The sequence below is a fragment of the Podarcis erhardii genome (assembly GCF_964252035.2).
Source record: "Podarcis erhardii genome assembly, chromosome: 2".
NCBI lineage: Eukaryota > Metazoa > Chordata > Lepidosauria > Squamata > Lacertidae > Podarcis > Podarcis erhardii.
Window position 1 is genome coordinate 115704556 of NC_138498.1, and position 13321 is coordinate 115717876.

Below are 13321 nucleotides of genomic sequence, written 5' to 3' on the forward strand. Positions count from 1 at the left end.
AGCGGCTGCATGTAGATGTTGAAAAGCATGGGGGAGAGGACAGAACCCTGAGGCACCCCACAAGTGAGAGCCCAGGGGTCTGAACACTCATCCCCCACCACCACTTTCTGAACACGGCCCAGGAGGAAGGAGCGGAACCACTGTAGGACAGTGCCCCCAGCTCCCAGCCCCTCAAGACGGTCCAGAAGGATGTTATGGTCGATGGTATCAAACGCCGCTGAGAGATCCAGCGGGGCACCTTGTCGAATGCCTTGCTGAAATCAAGGTAGGCTACATCCACTGCGTTCCCTTCATCTACCAGGGTTGTATTCTGTCAAAAAACGAGATCAGGTTAGTCTGACATGACTTATTTTTCAGAAATCCATGCTGACTATTGGTGATCACAGCATTCCTTTCTAGGTGCTCACAGACTGTTTGCTTAATAACAAAAACAAAATGATTTAATAACAAAAACAAAATGTGTGCACTTGTCAATTCTCTAATCCAGTTCAGAATTGAGTCCTTCAGGGTGAATGGTCTTAAACCTAAAAATGAATTGAGATTCTTTCTGTCGTAGCCGTTTTTCATGATCTTGTCTTTTGTTGATGGTTTTCCGATTCACCCACAGTACTGTGAACGATAAATCCCTATCAGAATGATTCTGCGATATAAAATGCTCAACCAGAGGAGCTTCCAAGACAGCATTTCGGATGCGGGAACCATGTTCCCCTATCCTTACTCCAACCGCACAAGTGGTGGAACCAACGTACAAGAAGTTACAGGGACACCGAATTAAGTATACGACATCTTTAGTGGGAAGCTCACAAGCAGGACGCTGTGACGGGTGGTGCTGTGGGTTAAACCACAGAGTCTAGGACTTGCCGATCTGAAGGTCGGCAGTTTGAATCCCCATGGGACGGGGTGAGCTCCTGTTGCTCGGTCCCTGCTCCTGCCAACCTAGCAGGTCGAAAGCACGTCAAAGTGCAAGTAGATAAATAGGTAGCGCTCCGGCGGGAAGGTAAACGGCGTTTCCATGCGCTGCTCTGGTTCGCCAGAAGTGGCTTGGTCATGCTGGCCACATGACCTGGAAGCTGTACGCCGTCTCCCTCGGCCAATAAAGCGAGATGAGCGCCACAACCCCAGAGTCGGCCACAACTGGACCTAATGGTCAGGGGTCCCTTTACCTTTACCACAAGCAGGACTTCAGCACAGGATCACTCTCCTCTCCTGTGGTTCCCAGTAATTCCTGGTTTTCGGAAGCACTGCTGTCTCCCGCAGTGGAGAGGGAACATGGCCATCATAGTTCATAGCCACTGTTGGCCTTATTCGCCATGAAAGTTCCTCCCCGCATTTTTCACTTGCCTTTATTCGGATGATTAGGCCCCTAGATCATGGCCTCAGTGCAAGAGAAGATCATCGTCATTATTTTATTTATTACCTGCCTTTTACTAGCAGGTCCCAGAGCAGGTTACAACAATTTGAAATTCAGAGCGCATGTTGTTTGTCTGTCTCAAGAGACAATGGAGTGAGCTTCCGGGGGTAGAGTCAAACAGCTGTGTTAGCAGCGCCCAAGTGACCTCCGTGGGGCACAAGGCTGGGCAGCGTGTTTGGAGGTCCTGGGCTGCCCAGAGGATAAGACACACAGCCCTTGGGGTCCAAAGGAAAGCAGATCAAGACGCTTGGCACCAGCTTGGCTGCAGGAATTGCCAGAAGGAGTCGTATGAGTGGGACCCCACTCCAGATTTGTTTAGGGTTTACTCCTTAGCCTTTTCTTCTACCAAAGGTGTCCCACAAGGCAACAGAGGTTTGGAACCAGAGTTTTCCTTCTTCTTGTGCTACCTTTTCAGAGCACAATTCAAAGTGTTGGTGCTGACCTTTAAAGCCCTAAACGGCCTCGGTCCTGTATACCTGAAGGAGCGTCTCCACCCCCATCGTTCAGCCCGGACACTGAGATCTAGCTCTGAGGGCCTTCTGGCGGTTCCCTCACTGCGAGAAGCGAGGTTACAGGGAACCAGGCAGGGGGCCTTCTAGTGCCTGCCCTGTGGAAGTTTCACTCGTCCAAGCAGCCTGTCCACATCCTCAGAGGTAACAGACAACTCAGTGTGCAGAGCCCTGCTGAGAATAAACACCACAGTAGCAAGCAATTGTCACGACTTGTCCACACCCAGGCAAATGTATACATATTACCTATTCAAAAATCAGCCTTCATCAGCTTGGCCAGAACGTCCCCTCAATCTACCTGGCCCACAAGGGCACAGGTGGCAACTATCCAAGGCTTACAGGTAGCTCCAAGGTCTGGCCCCAGAGCCCAACATCCCTGGACCCAGAGATAAGCACAGCATCAAAGCCAGCCAATTAGCAACTGCATATGCATATGTGAGGTCATTCTTGCAACAACTACCAATTAGTTATGGCACAGAGATTGGCGCCCAGGGGGAAGTGCAGTCATCCGCCCTGGGGGGATTTTGTCACACACACGCCGGTCAGGGATAACATCCAGGGCGGACCACCCACACAGCCCCCCCTTCCTATATCCATGGTGTCAGAGTGATCCGTCTGAAGTGAAACAGAGAAAGATCACTAAATGTTTATAGGGGAAACCTGTGCAGGAACAGAGAGAATACTGCTGAGGTGAAAGTAAAAACCTTTCGTAAGAACCAGTAAGACAATTCAAGTGAGAAGGTACCCGTGTTTGAATAAGCAGATTATAAATATATTCTTCTCTGTTACATGCTTATGAAAGTAAAGTACTTTTGAGTAGAAAGAGTCTGGACATTGTAGAGTCTGCAAAAAGAAACTAACACCTAGAAGAGCTATATAGCTTCCTAGCTGTAAGCAACTCTCTTACTTTGGATATCATCAAAATTCACACAGAGAGACTTTAATGTTGTATAAAGGTTGGGGAGTTGAGAGGTAGGGAGAGAGAGTGGGGGGAGGGGTAGTAAACTTTAATTAATTTACAGAGTACATGCAAGGTTTTTGTATTAATGTGAGATGGGTAGGTTCTCTTTCTATTCATTTATTAGTATTTATTGGCAGTGGGAAAGATCGGGACCCCCAGGGAACAGTTGGTTGCCTTCAGTTGATTGCAGTAAAGGTGGTAGAAGCTGAACCATTTGGAGGAACAGATTGTTGCAATTCTTGGAAAGGGATGGAAATGAGCACGGCTACATCGTGGTTTGGTTCTTCAAGTACTTGTCGTTAAAGTTGTTCCGTGGAATTCCTGATCTGGACCTTGTGTGGAAATGAGTTCTCTCCATCACAAGAATAATTTTCGAAGCTTTACTGCAGACCAATCTTAAACAGTCTTACAAAAAGATAAACACGATAAAGTAGCACATTGCAAATAATGTTCAGTCGTTTATGTAATTCAGTCAGCTTTCCTCTCTCTGGTCCCAGATGGACATCCTAAGCTTCTTCTTCATTGCATAACTTATTTGCAACTGCTGCTGCTGCTTCTCCTAGCCATCTCCAGCAAGCACCCACTGACTTCTCAAGTCTAAGCTTCCTTCTGTGGGAGCTCTGTAGCTTCTGTTTCCAGCGATTATTTACTAGGAAAGACTGCAAGGAAAGGGAAAAAGAAAGGTAAAAAACATTCCCCCCACCCTGGACACTGTAGGAGCTGAATGAAAATAGCCCTGTCTGACTGAATAGCTACTGGAGAGCATAACATGGGGTTTAGCTGTAATGCTCACCTGCCTCTCTAGACTGGTCCTTCCTTGGGGTCGGGGAGCTGGCAAACCCGGAAGTATACTTCTGGGTTTTTGCCTCTCGCGTGTGCACAGAAAAGCTCTAGCGTGCCGCAGAAGCAGTGCCTCTGCTTGCGGACTTTTCGGGTTGCGCACGGACCCCCGAAACAAGTTAAGTTCATATCTAGAGGATCCACTATAACTGTAAGCTTAAATTCATGCTTGATGCATCTGACAAAGGACATTTCCAAACAATCTCTGTTTTGGGGTGGGATTCAGTCACAGACAGGAAAATTCAGGTTGCATAATTAAAGCTGCATTGGAGTTCTTGCACAACACACTTCCTCAAAAGACTGCAAGGAACAAAACAACCGGGTGGGGGACCCCACCAAACTATATAGTGGAATACGTGAGAATGAATTTTTTGAAAGGGATCTGTGCTTTATTAAAGTTTTATGAACCCACTACTAGCAAAAACCCATTTTGAACAACAACAAAAGTAGATTATTAGCAACTGGTTGAAAGGAACCCAAACCAGCCATGTTCACAAATCGAGGAATTGTAGGTGGGAATGATGCACTGACACAGGAAATTCAAGTAAAGAACTATAGGCTGATTTCACTGCTAAATAATGATTATAAATTGTTTGTGAGTAAATTGGCAAACAGACTGAAAAAAATATTGAATTAAATAATTCAGAAGGACCAAGCAGGTTTTTTACCTGGCAGACAGATGAAAGATAATATAAGGAATCTCATTAATATAACTGAATATCTGACTGCCAGAAATGAAAAACAGGCGACGTTAATTTTTGTAGACGCAGAAAAGGCCTTTGATAATATATCCTGGGAATTTATTTTAAAGAATTTGGAATTAATGGACACTAGACAATCATTTCTAAAAGGAATAAAAGCGATATACTCTGAATAAAAAGCAAACCTGATAGTAAATGACATAATAACAGAAAATATTGAGATTATGAAAGGTACAAGACAAGGGTGTCCATTATCACCATTGTTATTCATATTGGTACTGGAAGTCTTCCTAAGGACAATAAGGAGAAATGAAAAAATAAAAGGAATTTCAGTAGGTCGGAAGGAGTATAAAGTGAAAGCCTTTGCAGATGACTTAGTACTAACAATAGAAGAACCAACAACCAGTGCTAAAGAAGTGCTAGAAGAGATAGAACAATTTGGGCACGTAGCAGGTTTTAAACTGAACAAAAAGAAAACTAAAATGATAGTTAAAAATATGAAACAGGAATTGGTGGAAAGGCTGCAGCAACAGATTGGTATAGAAGCAGTTAAAAAAGTTAAATACTGAGGAATTTGGTTAACGTAAAAAAATAGACCTTTTTCAGAACAATTATATACTGGTGTGGAATGGAATTAAAAAAGATCTAGACGTATGGGGAATGATGAAATTATCATTTTGGGGAAGGATTTCGACTATTAAAATGAATGTGCTACCAAAAATGCTATTTTTGTTTCAATCAATTCCAATAATCAAGGGGGCAGCAATTTTTAAAGAGTGGCAAAAAGTAGTTTCAAGATACATCTGGCAGGGGAAGAAACCGAGAATTCAATATAAGTTATTAACAGATGTTAAAGAAAAAGAAGGCTTCGCCCTGCCAGACTTGAAACTGTATTATGAGGCATCTTGCCTCTGTTGGTTAAAGGAATGGGTGTTGTTAGAAAATACAGATTTGTTAGATTTGGAAGGTTATGATAATAGATTTAGTTGGCATGCATATTTATGGTATAATAAAACAAAAGTCCATAAAGGATTTGGAAACCATACATTCCAAAGATCTCTATTTGAAATATGGGATAGGTATAAAAACCTATAAGAATGTAAAACATTGCAGTAGTTATCTCCATTAGAAGCAATGAGTGTGAAAAAGATAAATATGAGTGAGAACTGGGTTACTTATGGAAAATTAATACAAAAAAGAAGGGAGTAAATGGAAAATGAAGCCATATGAAGTTAAAGAATATGTGAATGATTGGCTGCACTACCGCCAAGTCAATGAAATGTTTAAACAGGATTTTAAGGGAAAAGGATTTGATGAAAATAAATCAAAATTTGAAATAGAGATGTCAGGGCACTGCCATCGGAGAGTCAGGTGGTGGAAGGGCTCACGGAGGCTAGGAGACCCTCGGATGCTGAGGAAGGAACCAGCAGGGGGAGAGGGAGAGTTCCTGCAGAAACTCAGTCGGAGGAATGGCTCCAAGATACTTCCAGTGAGCACAGCGGGGAGGTCTCAGGACCTCCGCTGGGGACGCCTACTCTGCGCAGGAAACTGTCACGCAGAGAATCCAGAAGGAGAGTTTCCGTTAAGGAACTCTTATGTTGGCGTAAATTCCGGAAGCGCCCACTGACGGATTCTGCCAGCGATTGAGGGAGCCATGCACCCATGGCTCCGCGGACTGGGAGAGTTTAGAAACTGATTTGCAGAGCCTGGAGGGCTTAAACACTTACACACGAGTAGCCCCCCCTTATCCCATAACAGCAATCCGTCAGTCTTTGACGCTACTTGTGCGAAGGAGAGGCATCATGAGCAACCCAGACGGAGCCGGAGGAGGAGCTGGAGCGGGTCCTACTCTGGAGGAGAGAAACAGGGCTTTGGAACACCAGCTGGCACTGCTCACGGCGCGGCTCGAGGAAAGGAGAGCTCAGGATGCGCAGGGAAAACCCACCCCCATCGCAAGGAAGGTACCGGGGTTGGTACAGAAATTTGGGGGTGACCCACGGAATTACCAATCCTTTAAAACAGATGCAGTACGCCCTGAATCTGCAGTTTGATGACTTTGCCGATGAGGAATCGAGAGTGGCTTTCGTGATTGGTCACCTCGAGGGGGGGGCTAGAGACTGGGTGAGGCCCCTGATGGCATCAAATAATGACACCTTAAAGGACTTGAGGAAATTCTTTATCACGATGGACTTGATGTTTTCCAGCCAGATCGAACAGGAGGTGGTACGCAGGCAGTTAATGGCGTGCAAACAGGGAAATCAATCCGTCCGAGAGTATTGGACACAATTTACCATGCTTATACATAAATTGGGGTGGGACCTATCTTCGGACCCAATTCAAATGTTGTTTGAAGAAGGCCTAGCCCCAGCGGTGAAAGACGAACTTTCCCGCGCGCCCCGTCCAGACTCCATGGATCAGCTGACTAAGGCAGCGCTTGGGATTGGAGCGCACCAGGAGGCGAGGGCGCTGGAGAAGCGGGAAGGGAGAGGAGAGCTTTGGACTGATTTCTGCATTCCTGAGATGCCGGAGCAACCTTCCCCGCCAGTGGAACCGATGGAGATTGGGGGTGCGCGCGCGGAACTTCAAATGTCAACGAAGGGCGGAAGGAGGGGAAGAGCGCCAAAAAATGTTTCCTCTGCCTACAGCCCAGACATTTTGCCAGGGTCTGCCCACAAAGGAAGGGATGGCAAGGAATGGTGGGGGCTGTTGGGAGTGAGGAGGAGGAGGTTAAGGAGCAGGTAAAAGCCAACACCTGGCTGCCAGTGACAGGGCACAGCAGCCAGGCCAAGGAGCAGTGAATGTGCCCAAGCCTGAACCCCCCCGAGCATCCCTCGCCATAGAGGTGCTGCTAGAGCTGCCCAACGGACATCCACTCATGATAAAAGCCCTGCTAGACTCAGGCAGCTCCTGCAATTTCATGAGTAAGGAGTTTGCGTCAGAGCACCAGATACAGACACTGCCCTAGGTCGTTCCTTGCAGGTGACCACGATTGATGGGAGGGAACTCCTGGGAGGAGAAGTAACCCAACAGACGGTTCCCATGACAATGAGGGTGGCAAGGCACACGGAAGTCATTGCTTTTCATGTAGCCACCCTGGCAGGGCCTCCCATCATATTGGGAATGAGCTGGCTGGCGTTACATGATCCGCTAGTGGGATGGCACCATCGAACAGTCTCTTTTGGGTCCGCTCACTGCTTAGAGCACTGCAAGGGAAGAGAACTTCAGGGGCTGGCTAGGGCAAGTCTTGCAGGGACAGCGATGGGGAAGGAGGGAGAAATACCACGACAATACGCAGACCTGAGTGAAGTCTTTAGCGAGAAGGAAGCAGATAGACTGCCCCCACATAGACCCTTTGACTGTCAAATTAACTTACTCCCGGGAGCCCAGCTACCAGTGGGTAAACTGTACGCCATGTCGGACCGGGAGATGCAGGAGTTAAGGGAGTTCATAGACAAGAACCTGAAAAGAGGGTTCATCAGGGAGTCAAGAGCGGTGGGGGGCAGACCAGTGTTTTTTGTGGACAAAAAGGACTCTAGTAAACCCACGCTGGTCGTGGACTTCCGGGCCGTCAATTCGGTGTCAGAACCAGTGGCCTTTCCCATGCCCAGGATTGACGACATCCTGACCAGGGTGAGGAAGGGAAAGATTTTCACCAAGCTGGACCTGAGGGGAGCGTATAACCTGATACGAATGAGGAAGGGGGATGAATGGAAGACCACCATGTTCACCCCCTTGGGGGCCTTTGAGTATCTCGTTATGCCCTTCGGATTACAGGGGGGCTCAGCATGCTTCCAATCCTTCATGCATCACGTCCTGGGACCTTTGCTCTGTAAGAACTGTGTGGCCTTCTTAGACCAGTGTTTCCCAACCGGTGTTCCGCAGCACACTAGTGTGCCGCGAGACCTTGCCTGGTGTGCCGCGAGTCGGGCGGCGAGAGGCGGGGTGGCGGCGGCGAGGATCCGCGTCGAGCCGGGGGCGGCTCCGCGGTGGTGGTGCCGAGGTTTCTCTCTCCATTCTCCCCTCACACACACACACAGGAAATAACACAGGATCAGCTGACAGGACCCGGCCAATGGGGCGGCGGCGGGGCAGCGCGCGCAAAAGGGAGGAGCGCGAGACAGCGGACGAGGAGGAGGCCGGCATGTCCGGGCAGCAGCAGCAACAACAGCAGCAGCAACTCCCGGCGACAGCTCCTCAAGCCCCGGGCAACCCTACTCCCTCACCGGCCTCGGCCGCCCTCCTGCTCCACCCGCCGCCGCCTCCCCCGCTGCCGCCGGCCACCTCGGCCCCGCCGCCGCCCCCTCCTCCGCCCGCTATCGCCGCCACCACCACAACAGCCGCCGCCGCCTCAGCTGGGCCCATGCCTGCTGGGAGCGGCGGCGGCGGCGGCAGCAGCAGCGCCCCGGCGCCCTTCCTTCACGGCGGCGACCCGGCCCTCCTGGTTCGGGAGGCGGGCGCGAGAGCCCCACTGCTCGGTGCTCGCCAGCTCCGCGCGCGTCCTTGCCTGGGCGAAGGTGCTTCTTGGACGGGAGGCTGCGGCGACCAAAGACCCCGGCGGCTGTCAGGAGGAAGCGGAGGAGGAGCGGGAGGCTGACCCCGAACTCGTGGGAGGAGGCGAGAGAGAGAAGGCGCTTGGGCAGCCACCCCAAGCCGGCGCACGCGGGCGCCCCTTTGGAGCTGCCCACCTGAGCGCACGGGACAGGAGCGGCGATTTGATTCGTGCCAGGCCACACTTGCTGCGGAGGGAGGAGGAGAGCGGCGCCTTCCAGCCTCGTCTCGCTTCGTGACAGCGCCGACCGAGCCTGAGAGGGAGCAGATCCGAGGGGGATCTCCCCCACCCAGCCACCCCCTCGCCGCCCGCCCTGCTCCTGTCGTGGCAGCTGACGAGCCGACTTGCCCTGACCTGCGGGGTCCCCCACGCCGCCTCCGCTCACGGCGGTGACCCGGCCCTGAACGAGCAGGAGAAGGAGCTCAAGCGGCGCCTCAAGCGGCTTTACCCGGCCGTGGACGAGCAGGAGGAGGAGTTGGAGGAGTCCCTCAGTCCCTCGCTTTGCTGCCTCCTCCCCCCCCACCCCCAAAGCTTGGAGGTTCCCCGGCAAGGGGGAGGGGAAAAATTGAAACTTACACTTTCGTGCGTCCCTCCCGGCGTGACGCTGCGCGCTGACGTCACGGGGCTGTAATGGTGGTGTGCCTCGAGATTTTTTTCATCAATCAAGTGTGCCTTTGCCCAAAAAAGGTTGGGAAACACTGTCTTAGACGACGTGTTGGTATACTCAGAGGACGAGGAGCAGCATGTCCGAGATGTCAGGGAGGTCCTACGCAGGCTGCAAGCAAACCAGCTGTGGGTAAAACTGGAGAAGTGCCAGTTCCATACCAGAGAGGTGGAATTCCTGGGGTACCGTTTGTCAGACAAGGGATTGTCCATGGATCCCAGCAAAGTCCAAGCGGTACTGGAATGGAAGACACCCAGAACCAGGAAGGACGTGCAGAGGTTCCTGGGGTTTGGAAACTTCTATCGGAAGTTCATCAAAAACTTTGCCCATCTAACGGTGCCCATCACCGATTGTCTCAGCAGCAAGAAGAAATTTGCATGGACGGAAGAGGCGCAGCGAGCGTTTGAACGGCTAAAGAAAGCGTTCGCTTCGGAAGAACAGCTCTTGCACGTAGACCTACAGAAACCGATGAGGGTGGAAACAGACGCATCAGATCGAGCGGTAGGCGCGGTTCTGCTCCAACCGGGGAAGGATGCGTCGGACTGGAGACCGTGTGCCTTCTCGCGGAAGTTGAATAAGTCAGAAAGGAACTACACCGTGTACGACAGAGAACTGCTCGCCATTTATGAAGCATTTTGACGATGGTGGCACCTGCTAATTGGAGCGCAACACAAGGTCCAGGTGTGCACGGTCCACAAGAACCTGGAATATTGGAGAACGGCCCGGGTCCTGAACCAAAGACAAGTGCGATGGGCCCAGGAATTTTCCAAATTCCATTTTGAGATTCGCTACGTACCGGGGCCGGAGAACGTAAGAGCGGACGCTCTCTCACGAAAGCCAGAGTATATGGAGGGGGAGGGGGCGCCCGAAGAAAGGCATATCATCCCAGAGGACCACTAGGTGTGCGGAGCAGCATTGGTGGGGCAAAGAGGACTGGTAGAAGGGACAGAAAGCGATGAATACGCACAAAACAAGCTCAGAGAGCTCAGGAGAGCTGGGGAGAACACGGGGTTTTGAAGAAAGGAACGGGGAGTTGGATTACAGGGGAGCATTGTACATACCAGAGGGGGAATTGAGGAGTAGGGTACTCAAACAACTGCACGACAGCCCCACCGCGGGGCACTTTGGGCAACACAAAACCATGTGGTTAGTTACCAGGCATTTCTGGTGGCCCAAGGTGAGGGAAGAGGTACGAGAATATGTAAGGGGGTGCGACCGCTGCCAGCGAGCAAAGGGGGAGAGGGCGGCACCGGCGGGGTTGCTGGAACCATTGCCCACACCCGAACGGCCATGGGAGGCAGTGTCCATAGATTTTATGATGGATTTGCCAAAATCCAAGGGGAAAACTGCGGTAATGGTAGTGGTAGACCTGTTAACCAAGATGTGCCACTTTATTGCTTGCTCACATGTGGTCACGGCAGAAGAAACCGCCAGGTTGTTTGTAGAACACATTTTTAGGTTGCATGGCGCCCCCTTGAGGGTGGTCTCAGACAGAGGGAAACAATTTACATCCAGGTTCTGGAGGAAGCTCATGAGCTTACTACACGTAGAGGTCAATTTCTCGACCGCCAGACACCCAGAAACAAATGGGCAGGCGGAAAGGGCAAACGGTATTCTGCAACAATATCTGAGGTGTTATGTAAATGACAGAGAATGATTGGGTAGAGAAATTGGCCCTGGCCGAATTCGCCTACAATAACGCAGAAAATGTGTCCACCGGCATGAGTCCATTCATGGCCAATTATGGGTGTCACCCCAGGGCCTTTCCGGGGGAAGGAGGGGAAAGATGGAGCGTACCGGCAGCGGAACATTTTGTGGAAGAAATGGAAGCAATACATCAACAGCTGAAATTGAATTTAGATAGGGCTAAGGAAGAATACAAGAGGCAGGCAGATAAGAGCAGAAGGGAAGGAGAGACCATAAGGGTGGGGAACCGGGTGTGGCTATCAACACAAGGGTTGCCATTCAAGGGGGGTTGCAAGAAATTGAGACCGAAACGACTGGGACCCTTCAAGGTTATACAGCAGGTCAATCCGGTGGCCTTTAGGCTCAGGCTGCCCGACAACATGAAACTGCATCCAGTATTCCATAGGTCATTACTGTCACCATACCGGGAGGGGAGGGAAATTTTGGGACGGGAAAGTGAGGTTCCCGCGGCACTACAAGTGGAAGAGAGGGAACGCAGCAGTCATGTAGCAGAAATACTCGACTCTCGGTGGAAGGGTAAACAGGTGGAGTACTTAGTAGAATGGGAAGGGGAACCGGAGTCTGAAAATACCTGGGTACCGGCAGAAACGGTCAACAATGAGGTATTAGTAGAAACGTTTCATCGCCGGTTCCCAAGGAAGCCTCAGCCCTTGGCTAGGTTCTGGGAGAAACACTTCGGGACCACTGACGAGGAAGAGGAGTTTGAGGGGTTCCCAGAATCAGGACAGGAAGAGGAAGAAGAATCAGATGGGGAAGAGTATTCGGGAAGAAGGGACAGTAGTAGATGAAGAGCGGTTTTCGAGTCATCCGAAGATGAGGAAGAGTCTTTCCGGGGATTCCCAACCGCACCACCCAGAGAAGAGGGGGAAACGGGGTGAGGGGGGGTCCTGGAGGGGAGGTGGATGTCAGGGCACTGCCATCGGAGAGTCAGGTGGTGGAAGGGCTCACGGAGGCTAGGAGACCCTCGGATGCTGAGGAAGGAACCAGCAGGGGGAGAGGGAGAGTTCCTGCAGAAACTCAGTCGGAGGAATGGCTCCAAGATACTTCCAGTGAGCACAGCGGGGAGGTCTCAGGACCTCCGCTGGGGACACCTACTCCGCGCAGGAAACTGTCACGCAGAGAATCCAGAAGGAGAGTTTCCGTTAAGGAACTCTTATGTTGGCGTAAATTCCGGAAGCGCCCACTGACGGATTCTGCCAGCGATTGAGGGAGCCATGCACCCATGGCTCCGCGGACTGGGAGAGTTTAGAAACTGATTTGCAGAGCCTGGAGGGCTTAAACGCTTACGCACAAGTAGCCCCCCTTATCCCATAACAAGAGATATTGAGTATTAACTGTAAAATTTTGTCTAAAATTTATAAATTGCTGCTTGAATGGCATTTGAAAGATGAGGAGGTAAAGTCAGTTATGATACATTGGGCCAAAGATTTTGGGTGTAACATACAGTTAAAAGATTGGGAAAAACTGTGGAAAGAAGGATTAAAATTTACTGCATGCAATGCCTTAAAAGAAAATGTGATGAAAATGATGCATAGGTGGTATATTACGCCTGTGAAATTTTATCATTTTATCATATGTGGTGGGAATGTAAAAAGGTGAAAATATTCTGGGAAATGATATATAATGAGATGAAAAAGATGTTGAAATATACATTTTATTAAGAAACTAGAAGCATTTTTACTTGGCATTGTAGGAGATGATATAAACAGAAAGGATTGTAAGTTGTTTTTATATGCAATGACGGCAGCAAGAATATTATTGGCACAAAAATGGAAGCAAGAAGAGGATGAAATTGATGGGACTATGCAGAATTAGATAAACTAACCGGAAGGATTCGAAACCTGCGGGACCAGAGATTCTCAGAAGACTGGAGTAAATTTACAGACTATTTGAAAAGTAATTGTGATGAACAGTTTGCAAGAAGTTTTGTGAATTTTTTGAAATATTGCAAAAAAGACAATGAGGAGAACTATTAGTTA

The 13321-nt window shown here is 49.8% G+C and overlaps 1 long non-coding RNA gene across 1 annotated transcript; it reads left to right on the forward strand.

Moving 5' to 3' along the window:
* The first annotated feature begins 616 nt into the window (after nt 1-616).
* Nucleotides 617-12895, forward strand: LOC309337430. The gene is made up of 3 exons (XR_014154289.1): nt 617-823; nt 1192-5766; nt 12671-12895. It is a non-coding gene; the product is annotated as an uncharacterized lncRNA (long non-coding RNA).
* Nucleotides 12896-13321: the final 426 nt, after the last annotated feature.